Genomic DNA, 23,317 nt, shown 5'->3' on the forward strand with positions numbered 1-23,317 from the left:
CCTGTGAAGCCATGTGGCCCTGGGCTCTTCTTAGTTGGGAGATTTTTAATGACTGATTCTATCTCTTTGCTTGTGATTGGTTTGTTAAGATCATCGATTTCTTCTTTCATCAATATGGGCTGCTTATGTGTTTCTAGGAATTTGTCCATTTCCTCTAAATTGTCATTTTTGTTGGAATATAGTTTTTCAAAGTATCCTCTTATGATAGTCTTTATTTCTGTGGGGTCAGTGGTGATATCACCTTTCTCATTTCTTATTTTGTGTGTTTGCATCTTTTCTCTTTTTTTCTTTGTTAGTCTCACTAAAGGTTTGTCAATTTTGTTGATCTTCTCAAAAAACCAGCTCTTGGTCTTGTTTATATTTTCAAGTGCTTTCTTATTTTCTATTTCATTTAGTTCTGCTCTTATCTTTATTATTTCCTTCCTTCTTCTTCCTGTTGGGTTACTTTGTTGTTGTTTTTCTAATTCCGTCAAAAGTGCAGTTATTTCTCCAATTTTTGCTCTTTCTTCTTTTTTGATATATGAATTTATGGCTATAAATTTCCCTCTCAGTACTGCTTTTGCTGCATCCCATAAATTTTGGTATGTTGTGTTATCATTATCATTTGTTTCAAGGTAGTCATTGATTTCTTTTGAGATTTCCTCTTTGACCCACTGTTTTTCTAAGAGTGTGCTGTTTAATTTCCAAATTGTCGTGTGGAGTCTGGGTCTCTATCCCTTGCAAATTTCCAGCTTCACTCCACTGTGGTCAGAGATATTGTTTTGTATGATTTCGATCTTTCTGAATTCATTAAGCCTTTCTTTGTGGCCTAGCATATGGTCAATCTTGGAGAATGTTCCATGTGCGACTGAGAAAAAGTATATCCTGCTGTGTTTGGGTGTAATGATCTATATATGTCTATTAGATCCAGCTCTTCTAATATACTGTTCAAATATTTTGCTTCTTTAGTGATTCTCTTTTGAGATGTTCTGTCCAGAGTTGATAGTGGTGTATTAAAATCCCCCACTATAATTGTAGATGCATCTATTCTTTCACTTAGTTTTTCCAGCGTTTGCCTCACATATTTAGAGGTGCCCTTGTTAGGAGCATAAATATTTATGATTATTCGATCTTCTTGACAGATTGTCCCTTTCACTAAAATATAGTATCCTTCTTTGTCTCTCACAATTGTTTCACATTTAAAGCCTATTTTGTCTGATATTAATATAGCTACTCCTGCCTTTTTTTGGTTGTTGTTTGCTTGTATGATTGTTTTCCAGCCATTGACTTTCAACCTCCATGAGTCTCTGGGTCTAAGATATGTCTCTTGTAGACAGCATATAGATGGGTCCTATTTCCTTATCCAGTGTCCCAGTCTGAATCTTTTGATAGGTGAGTTTAGTCCGTTGACATTCAGTGTTATTACGTTTAGAGAGTTATTTATGGTAGCCATATTTTGGTTGGATTTGTGTTTGTTATATTTTGTTTGTATTATTTTATTTTCCCCTTCTATTTTTGTCCTTCTTGTTGCTTTTACACTCTCCTCCATCTCTGACTGTCCTGTTTTTTCCTTTCTTCCTGCAGAACTCCCTTAAGAATTTCTTGAAGGGGAGGTTTCTTGTTGATATACTCTTTCAGTTTCTGTTTATCTGTGAATATTTTGAACTCTCCATCATTTTTGAATGCTAGTTTAGCTGGATAGAGTATTCTTGGTTGGAGATTTTTTTCCTTTAGTACCTTCACTATATCATACCACTGCCTTCTTGCCTCCATCATTTCAGATGAGAAATCAGCACTTAATCTTATGGAGTTTCCCTTGTATGTGATGGTTTTCTTTTCTCTTGCTGCTTTTAGAATTTTTTCTTTGTCTTGAGCATTGGATAATTTGACAAGTATATGTCTTGGGGTGGGCCTGTTGGGGTTTATGACCAGTGGAGTGTGCTGTGCTTCTTGGATATGTACATCTGTCTCTTTCAGTAGATTTGGGAAGTTTTCATTCATTATTTCCTGCAACACTCCTTCTGACCCCTTTCCCTTCTCTTCTCCTTCTGGAATGCCTATAATACGTATGTTTGAGCGTTTTGCGTTATCATTCAGGTCCCTAAGTCCTATCTGGATTTTTTCTACCTTTTTATTGACCACTTCTACTATCTGTTTGATTTCCAATGCACTGTCTTCCACATCACTAATTCTCTGCTCTGCCTCTTCTAGTCTGCTGATATTTGCTGCAAGTGTATTTTTGATTTCTTGAATTGTGGTGTTCATTTCCATCATATCTTTTATTTTTTTTGCGCATGTCTGCAATTTCCCCTCCAAGTGTTGTTTTCATGCTGTTAACCTCTTTCATTACTTCATCAAATTTGTCAGTGATAAATGTTCTGAGATCTTTTATTGCTTGTGCGAAGTCCTGCCCCCCTTCCTGATTTTTAGTTTGTTGATTGGATTCAGCCATGTTTTCCTGATTATTGGTTTGGTTTGTAGATTTTTGTTGCTGTCTTGTCAACATTTTTTCTTGACGGGTTTAATCAGTTCCTTAGCTTCTTTGTCTAGTCTTGGAGATTAATTAGCTGTTGTTTTTGCGTAAGTGTTATATCTTCTCTTTGTCACTTTGTTCTTCTTATTCCAATTTCTTATTGCTAGTTAAGCTCACATTAAAGGAAAGTATTAGTGCTGGGGAAAGGCAATTGTGTAAGGGAGGAAAAAGTGTGAAGTAGTATTGGTGATATATGTTAACAAAGCAACAATATGAGTTCTGGGAGGATGGAGGTTAGATCATGTAAATTGTGTAGAGTTATAGTAGTAGGAAAGTACCTATAATGAGGTAGACGACTGAATATGGGAGGAATGTGGTACGTACTAAGAGGATATTGTTTCCTGAGAGAGGGAAAGAGAAAAGAAAGGTAATAGTTTCAGGGACAATACCAGATGGAAAACTAAACAAAGGTATTAGAAATTAAGAGTTAGACACTTTGCGGATCAAAGAAAGGGAGATGGAATATAGGAGAGATAGCAGAGGGTTGAGGATATCAAGTTGTAGGGGAAAGGGGATAGTGTAGATAGGCTAAATCTATTCACAGAAAAATGAGGCAGTGGAGGGTGAGGAAACCCAGCAAATGTGAGGTATTTCCTGTAGGACCTATTGTATTGTTAAGATAAAATAGTATAAGAAGAATATTGGGGACAGGAAAGAGAGGATTAAAAAAAACAACAACAACAACAAAAATAAAATAAAATTAAAAAAAAAAAAAAACCACAAAAAACAAAGAACAGAAACCCCGCCGCCAGGCTCGGCTGGGCTCGGCTGGGCTCGGCTGGGCTCGGCTGGGCTCCGGTCCCCTGCCCTCCGCGGCTCGGCTGGGCTTGCCTGGGCTTGGCTAGGCTCAGCTGGGCTCGGGTCCCCCGCCCGTCGTGGCTCGGCTGGGCTCGGCTGGGCTCAGCTTTCCCACCCGCCGCCCGCCGCCGCGCAGCGCGGCGCGGCCGGGCTCAGCCAAGCTCGTCTGGGCTCGGCTCCCTCGCCCGCCGCGGCTTGGCTGGGCTCAGCTGGGCCCGGCTGGGCTCGGCTTCCCTGCCCGACACCCTCTGCCGCGCAGCGCGACTCGGCTCTCCCACTCGCCGCCCTCCGCGGCGCGGCTCCGCTCTACTGAGCTCGGCTGGGCTCGGCCCCCTCGCCCTCCGTGGCTCAGCTGGGCTCGGCCCGGCTCGGCTTCCCCGCCCGCCGCCCGCCGCGGCACAGCGCGGCTCGGCTCTCCCGCCCGCCGCCCGCCGCCCGCCGCAGCTCGGCTGGGCTCGACTCCCTTGCCCGCCAGCGGCTGCGGCACAGCGCGGCTCGGCTCTCCCGCCTGCCGCCCACCGTGGCGTGGCTCGGATCCCCCACCCGCTGCCCACTGCGGCCCAGCTAGGCTACCCTGGCCGCCGCCCACCGGGGCTCGGCGCGGTGCTAGCTGCCTCGGCTCTGCCTACCCAAGGAGGGAATCCTCCACACGTAGCTGGGATCTCCGTGTCTATTTCACAGACGGATCCTCTCTGTTACCTTCCCTCCAAATCGATGTCCAAACACCTTGGGACCAGGAAAAATCCCAAAACAGCCCGGTCCCAAGGAGTCTCCGATGTCTCCCAGCCGATTCCCTCCAGGAGCTAGTAACCAGGAAGTTCACTCAGCCGCCATCTTGCCTTCCACTCGGGTTCTTTTGTCACTTTGTTCTTATTTGATTTCCTTTTTGTTGGCTAAGCTCTCTTGAAGGAAAATATTAGATTCAGAGAAAACAGAAAGGGTGAGAAAATAAAATAAAATAGTAGCATTGATAACAAATGTTAGCAGAAGAACCATGTGAGATCTAGGACAATGGATATTGATCTCATGGAAGCTGAGTATAGTTATAACCATTTTAAAAAGTGGAGTACCTATAATGAGACAGTAAACTGATTATGGGGTGGAATATAGTATGAATTAAAAGGCCAGTGTGGTCAGAAGAGAGGGAAAGAGAGAGAGAGAAAAAAAGGACAGTAATATAAAGAGCAAATAAAAGATAGAAAACAGATTAGAGGTATTAGACAGAAATATTGCAGGCAAAACAAAGAGGTGGAATGTAAGAGAAACCGTGAATGATGGAGGATAGAATGGTGTAAAGTGAAGGGGATAGCATTGGTTTCCAAAATCAGCACACATAGAAAAGAGGAAATTGAGGATGAGGAAGCACAGCAAAAAAAGAAATGTTGCCTGCAGCACCTAATATTTTAAAAAAAAGAATAAAAAAACAAAAGGAAAAAATTTAAAAAGGAAGCAAGAAAAAGAAAAAGGAAAAAAAGAGAAAAAAATGGGCTGTGGAGGGGAAAAAAGGGAAAGAAAAACAAGAAAACAAACCAGCAAAAAAGACCAGATAAGGCCTCAGGCAAGGGATCCTTTCTGCAATTGAATAAACTGCTTAGGAGTCTGACCTTCTCCCTTTCTCCCTTCGCCACTTTCCTCTCTCCCAGGGCAGCAGGAAAGCTGTGTGAGACCTCCTGTAGGAAATTGAAATGGGTCCCTGGTGAACCAACTCACCTCAGAAAACAATGTCTCTTAATTTCTTGAAAGAGAGCACCCACTCCTTGCCAGGAATCCTAAATATGCTATTGGAGGCCTGCAAAGACTGTCCTACTGCCCCTCTCTCTTAAGTGTGCTACCGGGGGGCTAGTTAATTTTCTGATTCCACCATCTCTCAGACCAAGTTTCCTATTCCAGGGCATTTAGATAAATCAGGCTCTCTCAGCAGATTTGCCTCTCCTCTCTTCCTAGGCTCTCCCCAAGTTGGCTGATATGCTCCTCCAAACTCAATAAAATAGGGGGGACCAGAAAATTGAACCTGCACTCCTTGGGACCCTCTTCACTACTTAGGATATGTAGGTCTGTGAAATGAGGATTGCAGGGGTTCAGGGAACATGGACTTCGTGTTCACATATTTGGGGAACATGGGGCTTGGCAAAGCTGCCACACAACCAGCACATCTCTGGGAGTGCTATGCCCTCAGCCCTATGGGGAAGAGATTTACCTTCCCATGGCTTCTGAGTTCAGTGTTAGAATTTGTACTTACAAATTCTGCTGCAGTCTCTAAAGAACAACATCCAGACACCTCCTGCCCTGTAGGTTCCGGAAACAGCACTCTCCGGCAGAATTCCATCACCACACAGCTAGTCCTTTGCAGGGGAGAGGACGATGGTGTACTTGCTCAGATGCCATCTTGCCATCTTTCCTTCCTCTTTATCCACCCAGCCTTTCTTTCTCTTTCTTTCTTTCTTTCTTTCTTTCTTTCTTTCTTTCTTTCTTTCTTTCTTTCTTTCTTTCTTTCTTTCTTTCTTTCTTTCTTTCTTTCTTTTTTTCTTCCTTTCTTCCTTTCTTCCTTTCTTCCTTTCTTCCTCCTCTTCCTTTCTTCCTTTCTTCCTTTCCTTTTTTTTCTCTTTTTTCAATTAGGTGCTGCCAGCTTGAAGCTGTGCTTCCTCATCCTCAACCTCCTGTTTTCTGTGTGTATTGCTTTTGGCCACCAACGCTATCTATTTTCCTACCCTCATCTTTCTACATTCCACCTTCTGTTGTTGTTCTTACATTGCCTCTCTTTGTTTAGCCCCAATTTTTCTGTTTTTTTTTTATTTCTAATACTTCTATTATTTTTTTTATTTTATTAACTCTTTATCATATTGTCCTTTCTTTTCTCTTTCCCACTCTACTGATCATGCTAGCCTTATAATTCATACTATATTCTTCTCCATATTCATTTTCCCATTTCATTGTAGGTACTCCACTTTCTTATTTCTATAACTATACACTGCTTTCATGAATTTAATATTTATTCTCCAAGGTCTTATATGGTTCTCCTACTAACATTTACTACCAATTCTACTATTATACTTTTTCTTTTTTTACTTCTTTTGTGTACCTGGCACTAATCTTTTTCTTTCAAGGTAAATTAGACAACAACAAGGTAATAGAATAAGAACAAAGTGCCAAAGAGGAAAATAAACACAGACAGCACCTAAAAAAAAACCTGTGATTAGATGGAAAAGCTAATAAACTGAACAAACCCACCAAAATAAAATGATGACCAGACAGCAACAAAAAAGTACAAACCAAACCAATAATCTGGAAAACAAGCCCCGGTCCAATGAACAAATTAAAAACTAGGAAGAGGAGCAGAACATCGAACAACTAATCAAAGCACTCCAAACAAATATCATGGATCAACATAACAAAGTGAAGGAGGAGATTAAGGACATTAAGGAAACATTTGGAAAGTATACTGAAGAAACTGTAAACATACACAAAAAGATAACAGATATGATGGTGATGAATGGCAACATCCAAGAAATCAAAAATACACTCTCAGCAAATAACAACAGATTTGAAGACACAGAGGAAAGAAATAGTGATGTGGAAGACAGTATGTGTGAAATCAGATAGTAGAATTGGAAGATAAAAGATAGAAAAACCCAGTAGGAATTTAGGGGTTTGAATGACAACACAAAATGCACAAACATATGCTTTATAGGCATCCCAGAAGGAGAAGAGAGGGAAAGGGGATAGAAGGGATGTTGGAGGAAATAGTGCATGAAGATATCCCAAACCAATTGAAGGAGATGGGCGTACATGTCCAGGAAGTACAGTGTATCCCAAATGGTATAAATCCCAAAAGACCAATGCCAAGACATATTCTTGTCAAATTATCCAAAGCTCAAGATGAAGAGAAAATGCTGAAGGCAACAAGAGAAAAGAGAACAATCACATGCAAGGGAAGCTCAATAAGATTAAGTTCTGATTTCTCATCTGAAGCCATGGAGTCAAGAAGGCTGTAATATGACATAGTCAAGGTACTGAAAGAAAAAAACTTTCCAGTCAGGAATACTCTATCCAGCAGAACTGGCATTAAAAATGATGGAGAGTTCAAAATATTCACAGATAAACAGAAACTAAGAGAGAGTGCCAATAAGAAACCTGCCATTCAAGAAATAATAAAGGGCATTTTGCAGGAGGAAAGGAAAAAAACAGGAGAGACAGAGATGAAGAAGATTGTAAGAACAATGAAAGAGACAAAAAGAGAAATAAGAACAACATATGACATACACGAATCCACAGAAAATATGACTAATGTAAGTAATTCCTTGAGAATAATAACACTGAAGGTTAATGGATAAAACTCACCAGTCAAGAGACACAGATTTGCAGAATGCACATGAAAATATGACCCACCTATATGCTGTCTACAAGAAAGAAACCTTAGACCCAGGGGTTCAAGGAGTTTGAAAGTGAATGGCTCGAAAATAATCTTACAGGCAAACAATAACCAAAAAAGGGCAGGAGTACCTATACTAATATTGGATAACACAGACTTTACATGCAAAACTATTTTGAGAGACAAAGATAAACATTACATATTACTAAAAGGGGTAATCTTTCAAGAAGAAAGAAAAATCATAAACATTTATGCACCTAACCAGGGTGCCTCAAAATATGTGAGGGAAACACTGGAAAAACTAAGTGGAAGAATAGATACCTCTACAATTATAATGGGGACTTTAATACACCATTATCACTATTAGAACATCTCAACAGAGAATCAAGAAAGAAACAAAGACTTTGAACAATATATTAGAGGAGCTGGACCTAATAGACGTATACAGAATGTAACACACAAATGTAGCAGGATATACATTCTTCTCAAACATAAATGGATCATTCTCCAAGATAGACTACATGCTATGCCACAGAGAAAGTCTCAGTGAATTCAGAAAGATTGAAATCATACAAAATAATTTCTCTGACCACAGTGGAATGAAGCTGTAAATCTGCAAGGGCCAGAGACACATGTTAGGCAAAAAGATATGCAAGTAAGCAACAACTCTTAGACAAACAGTGGTTCAAGGAGGAAATCTCAAAAGAAATCAGTAACTACATTGAAACTAATGAAATTACAACATAACATTTCAAAACATACAGGATGCAGCAAAAGCAGTAATGAGAGTGAAATTCTTAGCCATAAATTCATACATCAAAAAAGAAGTAAAAGATAAAATCAAAGACATAACTGTACACTTGGAGGAATTAGTGAAAAAAAACAACAACAAATTAATCTCAAATGAAGAAGAAAGAAAGAAATCACAAACATCAGAGAAGAATTAATTGAAATAGAAAATAAGAAGGCACTAGAAAAAATAAAGAAAACAAAAAACTGGTTCTTTGAGAAGATCGGTAAAATTGACAAACCCTTAGCTCGACTAACAAAGAAAAAAAAAGAGAGAGGATGCAAACACACAAAATAAGAAATGAGAAAAGGGATATCACCACTGACCCTACAGAAATAAAGACCATCAAAAGAGGATATTTTCTGTCACATTCCCCAATGGAACAGCAACAATCCTCTGAGTGCAATGGCTAAGACCAATAAGGAAGGATAGTCCAACAATGAGCCCCTGATGCTAATGATTATGCTTGTGGGCCTGTGGGCCTGAAATAAGAACTAGGCCTAGAGCTGCAGGGTCCCTAAGAATTACCTCATGAGAGCTTCCATATTGCTCAAATGTGGCCAGTCTTGAAGCCAAACTCAGCATGTAAATTCCCCCCAGCATGGGAAATAACTCCCAGGAATGAGCCTCCCTGACACCAAGGAATTACTACCACGTACCAGCTGATGATGTGGCTGGAGAATGACCTTGAATAAAAGAGTCAACTCAGACCAGCAGAATATCTCAGCCTACATGTAATATCAGGAGTTAAAAAAGCTTTTTGACCTTGAATAAAAGGGGGAAATGGAAAGGACATATGAGTTTATATGGCTATGAGTCTCCAAAAAAGAGCTGGGAGGTCATCAGAGGGGTCATCCTTATGCACACCTCAGCAGAGTACTAGAGACAGCTAAAGTAGATACAACCCCAGGTATTGCTTCTTCTGAGAGCTACAGAGACCCACGGGTTCTATGGTCACAGCAGATGAACTTCAGTGCCATGTCAGTTGGCCCTACTTTGGAGTTTGTGGTCCTGAATGTGATGGAGTTGGACTCAGGTGTGATCTTTGTTCACAAGTCTCTTCTGTCACTTTTACCAGACCTGTGGTTGGCACTGGGGTTTAGTGCATACTAAGGGAACCTGAATCTCTGGACTGATCATGTTATAGCCAGGCCCTGAGCCTCAACAGACTTGCAACTCCTATCCACTGGTTTATTGGACTTACCTCAGCAAACTAACTAGGAGGTGAAGAAGGTCAACCAACACACCAGGGAGCCAAGAGTGCCTACAACTGCAAACAGAATAATTGTATCCATCATCCAAGTGGAGTCAAGGCACCCTCTTAATAGAGGGGTGGAGTGGACATAGCCATCTCAAGGTCCACAGAATGGAGGGATAGAATATGGATTAGAGTGGACTTACTGATACTCTAGTATGGAACTAATGTGATTAGTAGTGGAAGTAATGTAACACTGAGATGGAGAAAGTGGACATGGTAGCTGCTGAGGGTGGGAATGGAAAGAAGAGATGTGATGTGGGGGCATTGGAGGTGTCCTGGGTGGTACTGCAGGGCCAGTTACTGGACATTGTATGTCCTCCCATGGCCCACTGTGTGGACTGGGGATGAGTGTAAACTGTAATGTGAACCACCAACCATGTGGTGCAGCAGTGCTCAGAGATGTATTCACCAAGTGCAATGAGTGTCCCATGATGATGGAGGAGGTTGTGGTTATGGGAAGAGTGGGGTGAGGGGGGTGGGGGGGTATATAGGGAACTCATATTTTTTTAATTTAACATTAAAAATAATTTAATTAATTTTTTAAAAAAGAGGATACTTTGAAAAACTATATGCCAACAAGGACAATCTAGAGGTAATGGACAAATTCCTAGAAACACATAAGCAGCCTATATTGATGAAAGAAGAAATTAATGATCTCAACAAGCCAATCACAAGTAAAGACATGGAAACAGTCATTAAAACCCTCCCAACAAAGAAGCACCCAGGACCAGATGGATTCACAGTTGAATTCTACCAAACATTCAAACATTCCAAGACCAAGAACTAAGACCAATCTTGCTCAAACTCTCCCAAAAAATCAAAAGAGAAGGAACATTGCCTAACTCATTCTATGATGCCAGCATTACGCTAATACCAAGACAGAGAAAGACAACACAAGAAAGGAAAATTACAGACAAAATTCTCTAGTGAACCTAGATGCTTAAATCCTCAACAAAATATGTGCTAGTCATATTCAACAACACATCAAACAATTTACACACCATGACAAAGTGAGTTTCATCCCTGGTATGCAAAGATGGTTCAACATAAGAAAATCAATCAATGAAACACACCACCTGTACAGATCAATAGAAAAAATGACACGATCATATCTATAGATTCAGAAAAATCATTTAACAAAATACAGCACCCTTTCCTCATAAAAACACTGTAAAAGATAAGAATAGAAGGAAACTTTCTGAACATGATCAAGAGTCTATATGAAAAGCTCATAGCTAACATCATTCACAATGGTGAAATACTAAAATCCTTCCCTCTAAGATTAGGAACAAGACAAGGATGCCCACTATCACCCCTCCTATTTAACATTGTGTTAGAAGTACTTCCTTGAGCACTGAGGCAAGAAACAGATATAAAGGGCATCCAGATGGGAAAGAAAGAAGTCAAAATTTCACTATTTGCAAGTGATAATATCCTATACACAAAAAACCATGAGAAATCTACCACAAAGCTTCTAGAATTTATAAATGAATTCAGTAATATCACAAGTTATAAGATCAATGCACAAAAACCAGTACAATTTCTGTACACCAAAAATGAGCTATCCGAGTAGGAAATCAAGAAAAAATACCATTTACAATAGTAAATTAAAAAATCAAATACCTTTGAAAAAATTTAACTAAAGATGTAAAGTAATCATACACAAAAAAATACACAATATTGTTAAAGGAAGTCAAAGAAGACTTAAATAAATGGAAGAATATTCCCTGTTCAAGGATAGTAAGATGAAGTATCATTCAGATGTCTATCCCACAAAATTGATCTGCAGATTTAATACAATCCTAATAAAAATCAACACTGCATTTATTTTACTGAACTGGAAAAACTAACTGAAATTTATTTGGAAGGAAAAGAGACCCCAAATAGTCAAAGACATATTGAAAAAGAAAAATGAAATTGGAGAACTCACACTACCTGACTGTATTAGTCAGCCAGAGGGGTGCTGATGCAAAATACAAGAAATTGGTTGGTTTTTATAAAGGGTATTTATTTGGGGTAGGAGCTTACAGATACCAGGCCATAAAGTGTACTTTACTTCCCTCATCAAAGTCTATTTGGAGCAAGATGGCTGCTGATGTCTGTGAGGGTTCAGGCTTCCTGGGTTCCTATGTTCCTGGGGCTTGCTTTTCTCTGGGTTCAAGGTTCATTCCTTCCTGGCGCTGGCTTCTCTTTCCTCTGTTTGCTGACTTCCTGGGGCTCCAGCTTAAGTCTTCAGCATCAAACTCCAACATCAAAACTCCAACATCAGAAACCCTCAACTCTGTTTTTGCCATGTCTTTTATCTGTGAGTCCACCCACCAAGGAGTGGTGTCACTCAGTCATGCCCAGGTACAGATCAGATTACAAGCATAATCCAATATTTCTTTTTGGAATTATTCATTAATATTAAACTGCTACCCTGACTTTAAAACATTAACTACACAGCTATAGTGGTCAAAGCTACATGATATGGGCATAAGGATAGACACACTGACCAATGGAACTGAATTGAGAGTTCAGATATAGGTCCTCACTTATACAGTCATCTGATATTCGACAAGGCCACCAAGCCCACTCAACTGGGAGAGAATGACTTCTTCAACAAATGGTGCTTGGAGAATTGGATATCCATATGCAAAAGAATGAGAGAGGATTACCATCTCACACCTTACATAAAAATCAACTGAAGATGGATCAAAGATCTAAATATAAGAGCCAAGACCATAAAGACCTTGAAAGACAATGTAGGGAAGCAAATACAGGACTTTGTATAGGAAATGGCTTCATGAACTTCATACCCAAAGCACAAGCAGTGAAAGAAAAAATAGCTAAATGGGACCTCCTCAAAATTAAATTACTTTTCACCTCAAATGAGTTTATGAAGAAAGTGAAAAGACAACCTACCCGATGGGAGAAAATATTTGGTAACCATATATCTTAACAGGAGCCTAATATCCAACATATATAAATCAATCCTATATCTACAAAATAAAAGACAAATACCACACTTAAAAACTGGGCAAGAAATTTGAATAGATGCTTCTCCAAAGAAGAAATTCAAATGGCTAAAACACACATGAAAAGATGCTCACCATCACTAGCTATTAGGGAAATGCAAATCAAAACTATAATGACAGGGAAACAGAAGTGGCTCAAGTGATAGAGCTTCTGCTTACCACATGGGAGGAAATGGGTTCGATTCCTGGGGCCTCCTGATGAAAAAGAAGAAGAGAAAGCATACTCATAGGGTGAGCCAGTGCCAGCATGAGTGCCCATGTGGTGAGCCAGTGCTCATGTGAGTGGCCATGTAGTGCGCAGGAGAGCCCTAGTGGAAATACACCATGAGTGCATGTGCAGTGAGACAGTGCCTTTGCAAATGAGTCACACAGCAAGATGATAATGCAACAAAAGAGATACAAGGGGAGAGTCAAGGTGAAGTACAGCAGAGTCCAGGAACTGGGGTGGCACAATTGACAGGGAACCTCTCTCCACATTAGGAGTCTCCAGGATAGAATCATGGTGAATTCTAGAGGAGAAACATGAGGCGACAACACACAGCAAAAAATGCAGGGTGGGGGGAGGGGAAGGGGAAAAAAAAGTAAAGAAATAAATGTTTAAAAAAAACAACAATAAGATACCATCTTACACCCATTAGACTGGTGGCTATTAAAAAAACAGGACTACAAATGTTGGCGAGGATGTGGAGGAATGGGAACAGTCATCCACTGCTGGTAGGACTGTAGAACGATCCGGCCATTCTGGAGGAAAGTTTGGTGGTCCTCAAAAAACTAACCATAGATTTGCCATATGACCCAGCAATTCCTCTGCTGGATATACACCAAGAAGAACTGAAAACAAGGACACGAACCGATATATGCACACCAATGTTCATAGGGACATTATTCACTATTGCCAAATGTTGGAATTAACCCAAATGCCCATCAACAGATGAATGGATAAACAAACTGTGGTATATACATACAACAGAATACTACTTAGCTGTAAGAAGAAATACAGTACTAACACATGGAATAACATGGATGAATCTTGAGGACCTTATGTTGAGTGAAGCAAGTCAGGCATTGAAGGACAAATAATACATGACCTCTCTGATATTAATTAAGCAAATCAAGCTCTTTCAGAGAGCTAGAGACTGGACTTTAGGCTTACAGGAAATTGGTGGGGGAGGGAAGATTGTGCGTTGATGCCTACATGGGCAAAATCTATGTTAAAGTGGAGGTAAGTAGCTGTGCAGTGAAGGGATAAGATGGGGACATGGGGATACTATTGGGTGGGGCTTTCCAGGCTTGAGGGGAGCTAGGATTGGCAGGATGGGTCATATGGTCCATGGAATTGGGTAGAGGGTTGGGGGGAAACAGGTAAATCTCACATACTGAGAGATTGTTGAGTATGTGGTTGAAACTCTAATGTTGAGAAAACTCTTTAGAAAATATAATAAGGAAGGTTACTTGTTTAAGGTGTTTGATGGGGGGGCATCTGGCACAAGGTGCTCATGGGGCAGACTTCTAGGGCGTGTGTTTTCATCAGGTCATAGTGTATTATATCAATGGGTGGAGACCCATTCAATGAGCGGGAAGGAGTTATACCCCCATGCTGGGGAGGTTTGATATTCTCAAACGGAGGGGAAAGTGTCTCTTGAGAGAATGGTTGGTTCCCAATCAGAAAGGACAGACTAGTGTGCTAAGTCCTCAGCATTGTTGCAAGTGTCTAGCAATCTTGCCCTTCAAGCAGTTAAGCATGATCGTCACTGCAGGTTCTGAGGGGAGGGGGTAAGAGGAATAAAAGAGTTGAAAGAGGGGGTAACTGGGATCATCTACATGATCCTGCAATGATGGATACAGGCCGTGTTAAAATTCACCAAAAATTTATAAAAGTGTGTAGTCTTGAATGTAAAACATAATGTAAACCATAATGTAAGCAAAAATTATGGAAGTATACAGTCAAAAATATAAGCCATAATGTAAGCCATAATGGAACCATGGTCAGTTGCTGTATTTCAATATCTCTACATCAGCTGTAACAAATATAACACCCACATGTAAAAATATCATTGCTGGGGAATGGGGAAAGGGGTTTGATGTTGGGTATATGGGAGGGCCCTATATTGAACACGTGACTTTACTGTGATCTAAAACTTTGTAGAAGACAAAATTTAAAATTACAAAAAAGAAGGATGTAAACACTGAGGAAGGAATGGAAGAGATTGCCTTGTCACTGGACATGCAGGGCAACACTTATTATAGTGATGAAAGGCAAAACATCAAAAAAATTTTTATAATATTTTTCTTTTTTTTAATTTTTTAATTTTTATTTTTCACCAAAAAATGTTACGTTAAAAAAATATGTAAGAGGGTGCCATACACCCAACACCCACTCTCCCCTACTCCTCCCAAATCAACAACCTCTTTCATCATTGTAGCATATCCACTACATTTGGTGAATACATTTTGCAGCACTGCTACACCATGTGGATTATAGTTTACATTGTAGTTTACACTCCTCCCAGTCCATTCAATGGGTTATGGCAGGATATATAATGTTCTGCATCTGTCCCTGCAATATCATTCAGGACAATTCCAAGTCCTGAAAATGCCCCCACATCACACCTCTTCTTCCCTTTCCCTGCCCTCAGCAACTCTCATAGCCACTGTCTCCACATCAGTGGTACAATGTCTTCCATTGCTAGAGTCACAATCACTCTATATTAGAATACCAGTAAGTCCACTCTAATCCATATTTTATTCCTCCCTCCTGTGGACCATGGGATGGAGGTGCAGTGAACATCACCATTTTTCATTTTCTAATACCCCAATTTATTTTTTTCTTTATTTTAGATTTTCTAAATTATTATGTATTCTATTTCTAATCTTTTAACCTGTCAATACTATTTCATTTTTCTACTAATTGAATTTGGCAATATATTAGCCTTCATTTTTTAAGAAGTTTTGGATCACAAAGGTGTTCAGCTATGGCAGGGGAGGAGCACTGGTATGGGGTGTCATTGATGGTGAATGCAGGGTAGGAGGGAGTTCTCCAGGGCATGCATATAAGGTATATAGATATGTTCGGATGTTAGTTCGGTATTGTCATAGTGGATAGTGTTACACATGACAACTGAGTGAGTGCTGAGTTCCCATCCTGAGGAGCTCTGTTGCATTCCCCAATGGAACAGCAACAATCCCCCAAGTGGAAGGGCAAAGACCAGTGAAGAAGGATGGGCCAATGATGGGCTCTTGATTCTGATGACTATGGTTATGAGCCTGTGTGCTTGAAATGTCAACTAGGCTACAGCTGCTGGGTTCCTAAGAGATACCTCCTGAGAGCCTCCATGTTGCTCAAATGTGGCCACTCTCTAAGCTGAATTCAGCCTGTAAATGCCTTACCTTCCTCCCAGCATGGGACATGACTCTCTCCAATAATCACAGGGAAAGAAGAGCATTCAAAATTGTGATAAAAATAATCACCTCACATACAAAGAAGTCAAATATCCATGGACCTCTAAATCACAGTGATACAAAGAAGAGGTATTTTAAAGAGCACGGAAAATGTCTGAAAATGTTTACCTTAGCTAGTCATTGTCTCAAGGGCTTTGTGTACATTGTCCTATTTAATCATCACAAAAGCCTGTGAGATATGTAACATTATCTCGGTTTTTCATGTAAGGAAACTGAGGCACTAATGAGTTAAGTTTCTTTCCAGCACAGACCTCTTCCCTTAACATCAGACTTGTACACCACTGCTACTCAACATCTCCACTTAGATATTTACTAGATATCAGAAGCAAATCATGTCATTAACCAAACTCCTGACCTCCCCTGAACCTGCTCCCCCATGGACTTCTCCATTTTTATTAATGACCACCCATCCTTACAGTTGCTCAGGATAAGAACCTTGGAGTCATCCTTGACTCATTCTCTCTTGCTCAGTCCTCAACCAATGTGCCTGAAAATCTTCACAAAATATCCACCTTCACCACCATCACCTTTAACCAAGCCACCGTGATCTCTCACTGGATTACTGCCACTGCTTCATAACTGATCTCCCTGCTTCTACCTTGCCCTGCTTCTGTCCTCATCCTCCTACCATCTACACCGAACATGGTACCCATAGCAATTCTTTTTAAGTGTATGTCATATCATGTCACTTTCTGCTAAAACTTTTCATTCCCCCCCCCCCATTTTCCACAGAGTAGGAGCCAAAGTCCTCACAATGGCCCACAAAGACCTCATAACTTCTCCCCTCCACTAACCTACTCAGGCAAACAGGCTCCTTGCTCTCCTTAGAACACACCACATTGACTCCTGAACTTCTCCAAGTCTCTGCTCAAGTGTCACCTTTTCAATGAGGCCACCCCGACTGCTGCATTTAAATGAAAGCACTCTTGGGAAGCAGATTTAACCCAACAGATAGGGCATCTGCCTACCACATAGGAGGTTCAAGGTTCAAACCCAGGGTCTCCTAACCCATGTGGTGAGCTGGCCCACATGCAGTGCTGATGCACACAAGGAGTGCCGTGCCATACAGGGATGTCCCCCGCCTAGGTGAGCCCCACGCACAAGGAGTGTGCCCCGTAAAAAGAGCAGCCCACTGCAAAGAAGGTACAGCCTGCCCAGGAATGGCACCACACACATGGAGAGCTGACATGACAAGATGACACAACAAATGAGACACAGATTCCAGGTGCCACTGACAAGAATACAAGTGGACACAGAACACACAGTGAATGGACAAAGAGAGCAGACAACTGGGAGGGTGAGGGGACAGGGAAAGGGAGAGAAATAAATAAAAAATGAATCTTTAAAAAAAATTAATTAACTAATTAAAGCACTCCTACCAACTGCATTCTCCATATTCTTAATCCCAATAATCTTCATCTTTTTTACTTATCCCTACCCTGCTCTATTTTTTATTTAACATTATCAACTTCTAACACACTGTGCAATATATATACATGTATATCATTTATTATCTGTTTTTCCCACACCCCTCTTAGAAATGTAAAACCCAAATCTACGAGTATTTTTTAATCATCAGTTCACTGATATATCACAAATTAATGGAATAGTGCCTAGGACATAATAGGTCCTCAATAAATGTTTTCTGAATGAATGAAGAAAAAGAAGGAAGGCCACATAATTAGTGGGAGAGGCAGGACTCAACCCAGGACTGTGTCTCTGTAACTCATGCTCTTAAAGAAAAGTTTAAAATAAAAAATTAAACTCAAGAACAAGGAAAAATGACACAGATATATTGTGTGACACAATAATTTACATTAAGGGCAACCAACCACACAATGTATTTGTGTTTACTATAAGATATTGTGGATAATGTTCAGCAAAATCTCAATGTTCCAAACGGAGATTCTCTGGTTCAGATTCACGAATAGTTGTTATTCTCATTTTTCAGAAGAAGAAACTGGAGCTTACAGAGGTTAAATTGTTAAAACAAACTAGTGTCGAGATCAGCCATCTAATAAACATCTCCTTTCTTCTGTAATGCTCGAAAACACTGTCCTGAGCCCAAACTCTGAAAACACACATATTGTTTTTCTAAAAATCCCTATGTTAAATATAATAACTTTTGCCTGACCCCTGTGCTTTAATTACATACAAACAAATGCCACACAGAAAAACATAATCCACGTGACTCAACAGACACTGGAACATATACACAGCATTGATTTAACTCCCTCTGAATCCCCTGAAAACTGTGACGGTCAGTTGATTTATGCCCTGCCCAACTCCAGAATATTCCTCCATCTGTATCTGAATTCCCAAAAGTAAAAACATTCACTTGAATAAATGTTTATCCACCTTGATGATACATAGTTGGGGAAACTGAGGCATGTGCTAGAGATGAGATGAAGAGGCTCTGAGAACAGCCTGAGCAGCTAGAGAAGCCTCAGGAGTCCCCTGTGCCTTGGCTCAGCTCTGCTAACTGTAACACACATTCTGCTTTTCTGCTTGGAGAAATCACAGAACAAACTCCCCTGATAGGTCAGCACACCACAACTCTCTCAGTTCAGCAAGGTCCCCAGAGGCCAGTGAAGTTGAGCCCAAACCCATGAGCTGACTGAGGTTCCACAACAAAGACAGTCCTTGCACATGAATGGGGGGCATATCTGTCTTCTGAAATGTGGATTTGAGGAAAGCAGTATTCCTGGGAGCGAGACATTAGGAAACAGATAAGGGGTTGTGGTCAGGGCAGGGAAATGTGCTAAGCTTCTAGAGAAGTGTGGCAGGTCTTCCTTCCTTTCCTGTGTCTCTCCTTGCTAAACAGCCAAAAGTTCATGGGTGACACTTGAGGAGGTTGAGCTTTGGCTAAGATGTGGACTTAGAACTAATTAGCAAATGTGGTGCAGAAGAAAGATCAGCTTCTAAAGAAATTGACAAGGAAAGGAAAGCATCTAGATACAAGGAGAGCTTCAGTAAACCTGCCATCTCTTTGCCAAACCAATCCAGATTGCATTTATTGTTTCCTCCCTGATAGTATCTAATACAGCATAGATTAAGATGTCATAGGGTCCAACTGAAACCTCTATCCAGATCTTGGGACAGGTCCATCCAGCTTGACCTTTACACCAAAACTGATACTCAGGGCAAAGCCCCATTAGCACAAAATGAAAAACTATTCTTTTCCCAGCTTCATACACTTACCTGTGCTTTTATAACTATGGCTCCTGATTCCAGTGTCCAAAACCTCCTTCCTTTATCCTAGTTCTCTACGTGGGTGATCCTCACATCTAAACCTGGAGAACCAATTCTCACTTAATTAACCTAAATCTATAAAGATCTATACTAAATCTATAATGATCTATAATTTTTGTATTCCGCATTCTCCAAGCAACCCTTCCATTAATACTGATCTGTGTTTGACAAACTGCTTTTCAGAATTGGGATGTCACTTGCTGAGAAGAGGTAATGGAAGACAAATTAAACACCCTCCTCTGCCTAAAGGCCAGGATACTGTCCATGCATTCACCACAACTCCACACACCACACACATCCCAGCCATGCACTGCCATTTTTTCTACCTCTTTGTTACCTGTCAATCATAAATATTCAAAGTTCAAATTCCTGCATCTGTACAACAGAGAAAGATAGGTCACTTCTCTTGTAACACTAAGGGAAAAGAAAGCTTGGCATTCAATAGGGTTTAAAAGTCCACAAAGAAAATAAAATGAGGAGCAAATGGTGCCTGTACATGACTGTGACACAAAAATTATAGCTTTACCAAAGCATGGGGATATGTAGCAGGAGTTAAGAGCATGGGGTTCAGAGTGAGGCAGTTTGGGGTTCAAATCCTGTTGCTGTCACTGTTTCAATGAACTTGAGCAAATCACTTCACCTCTCAAAGCCTGTTTCCTAACATGTAAAATGGTTATAATAACAGCACATTCCTAAAAATTCCTTATTATGGGATTTAATGAGATGCTTAGCATGTATCCGATGCAACAAATTTTCAACAAATATTGGTTATTAATAACCTTAATTCATTTCAATACATATCCAAATTTCCTTTTATAAAATCTTGCAAAGTCATGAAATTAGTCTACCCATTAGGCAGTTACGATTTGATTTTTTTAAAATATGTGAGTGAAGTAATTTTGAGACTAGCAAGGAATAGCAGATATTAGTATACAGTTTTACACATGGGGAAACTGAGACTTCAAGATACTAATAAATTGTAACTAAAATATAGGAATTTAATTGTCAAATGAATATCTAATGGCCAACATTTTAAAATGTGTGAAATTCCCAAATAAGCCTGTGAAAGATTAAGATAACTCTAAAGAGAGGGCGGGGCAAGATGGTGACTGAGTGAGCTTACCTGACGGTCTCTCCTGCAAAGAAGCGGCTGGGCAGCGTTGGAGGTTCTCCGGGACCAGGCTATTTCAGGATTTTTGCAGGGCAGGAAGTGTCTGGACATCGATTTGGTGGGAAGGTAACAGGAGAGGATTAGTCTATAAGATATAATTGAAACTCTATTGCATGGAGGTGAAAGCTCCGAGTGGGACGCTCCCTCCTGGGGTGGGTGGAGCCACGGAACCAGCACTACGGCCCTGCTTTTTGGAGGCTCTGCAGTACTGGGGAATTTGCGAGCCCTGGGCGGGCTGTTAGGGGGTTGACAGGATGGGACGCCTATGCAGACCGATTTGGGGAGACAAATGGGGGATTTGTTGCAAAGCGGGGAATTTTTGATTGCAGACACAAGTAATAGCGCTTCTGCCTGGAGCCCCGCCCCCCCAAGCCCGGCTGCTGATCTGCAGCAGACTTAGATTGCTGGCAATAAAGGGACGTAACCGGGAGGCTGTTACAAAGTATGGCGGGGGGTAGGGGGGAATGTCTGGAAGCCGATTGGGGGAATATTTTGGAAAGCCTGGGAATTTCAGTTTTGGACTCTGTTGTCGGGGTATTGGCGGGAGCCCCACCCCCAGGCCTGGCTTCTGATCTGCGTCATTAAATTGGCTGCAGTGTAGAGGCGCCCTCAGGTGTCCATTCCAGGGGCTTACAGGGTGGGAGCTGTCCTGAAGCTGAATTGATGATACATCCACAGAATAGACACCAGTGAGTGAGTGAATTGCAGGGTTCAGACACATAAGATAGAGTTTGTGGATCTGACATCCCCCATAGGGCTGGCACCCAGCTGCGGGGATCCCTGAAGGCTGTGTTACACTGCGGTGCTCCCAGGCTCCCTGTTGACCAGATCTTAGGTTGCCAAGTCTGAGTCCCCTAAACCCTGGAGGCCCACACCCCAGAGACTCACACCTCTTGAGTCTTCAATATCTCAGACTTTCCATCCCTGAATCCATCACGCTCTGAGGTCCATCTGAGGTCCTTGAATGTCCTAGCCCTCAACGTTTGCGTTTTTTCTTTTTTCTTTCATTTTGTTTTGTATTTATTTTCATTTTATATTATTTTTTGTTTTTTTAATGTTCTGATTGCTAACATTGCATTGTCCCCTAGTCTTTTCTCCCAACGTATCCCCCAAAGTCTTTTTTTTTCACTTATTTAGGGTTTTTTTGTGGTTGTTGTTGCTGTTGCAGTTGGTGTATATCTTTTTTTTCTTTTCCCTACCTGTTCCCCACCCTTTAACCAATTCCATTTTCTTTCTTCCTTTCTTCTCTTTTTTTTCCGTTTTTTCTCTCTGTCTTGCCCTTCATTTTCTTCTTATTTTATTTTATCTTAATTATACAATAGGTGCTGCAGGGAACACCTCACATTTCCTGGGTTTCCTCATCCTACACTGCCTCATTTCTGTGTGAATTGATTTTGGCTACCTACACTATCCCCTTTCCCCTACATCTTGATATCCTCCATCATCTACTGACTCTCCTATATTCCACCTCCCTTTCTTTGATCCCCAAAGTGTCTAACTCTTAATTTCTAATACCTTTGTCTTGTTTTCTGTCTGTTATCCACTCTTGAAACTATTACCTTTCCTTTCTCTTTCCCTCTCTCACAAAAATACTAGCTTTTTAATTCATACCATATTCATCCCATATTCAGTCGACTACCTCATTATAGGTACTCTACCTACTGCTATAACTCTACACAACTTACATGAATCTAATATCCATCCTCCCAGATCTCATATTGTTGCTCTGTTAACATTTATCACCAATACTACTTTACACTTTTTCCTTGCTTACACAATTGCCTTTCCCTGGCCCTAATACTTTCCTTTAAAGTGAACTCAACCAGCAATAAGAAATTAGAATAAGAAGAACACAGTGACAAAGACAAGATATAACACTTATGCAAAAACAACAGTTAATTAATCCCCAAGACTAGACAAAGAAGATAAGGAACTGATTAAACCCATCAAGATAAAATGATGACCAGGCAGCAAAAAAAACTACAAACAAAACCAGTAATCAGGAAAACATAGCTGAATCCAATGAACAAACTAAAAGTCAGGAAGGGGAGCAGAAATTCACACAAGTAATGAAAGATCTCAGAATATTTATCACCAACAAATTTAATGAAGTAAAGGAAGAGGTTAACAACATGAAGACAACACTTGGAGGGGAAATTGCAGACATACGCGAAAAGATAACAGATATGATAGGAATGAACACCACAGTTCAAGAAATCAAAAATACACTTGCAGCAAATATCAGCAGACTAGAAGAGGTAGAGCAGAGAATTAGTGATGTGGAAGGCAGTACATTGGAAATCAAACAGATAGTAGAATTGGTCGATAAAAAGATAGAAAAAATCCAGTTAGGACTTAGGGACCTGAATGATAATGCAAAATGCTCAAACATACATATTACAGGCATTCCAGAAGGAGAAGAGATGGGAAAGGGGTCAGAAGGAGTGTTGCAGGAAATAATGGCTGAAAACTTCCCAAATCTACTGAAAGAGACAGAAGTACATATCCAAGAAGCACAGTGCACCCCAATCATCATAAATTCCAACAAGCCCACCCCAAGACATATACTTATCAAATTATCCAATGCTCAAGACAAAGAGAAAATTCTAAAAGCAGCAAGAGAAAAGAAAACCATCACATACAAGGGAAGCTCCATAAGATTAAGGGCCAATTTCTCATCTGAAACCAAGG

The sequence above is a fragment of the Dasypus novemcinctus genome, chromosome 8 (genome assembly GCF_030445035.2).
Source record: "Dasypus novemcinctus isolate mDasNov1 chromosome 8, mDasNov1.1.hap2, whole genome shotgun sequence".
NCBI lineage: Eukaryota > Metazoa > Chordata > Mammalia > Cingulata > Dasypodidae > Dasypus > Dasypus novemcinctus.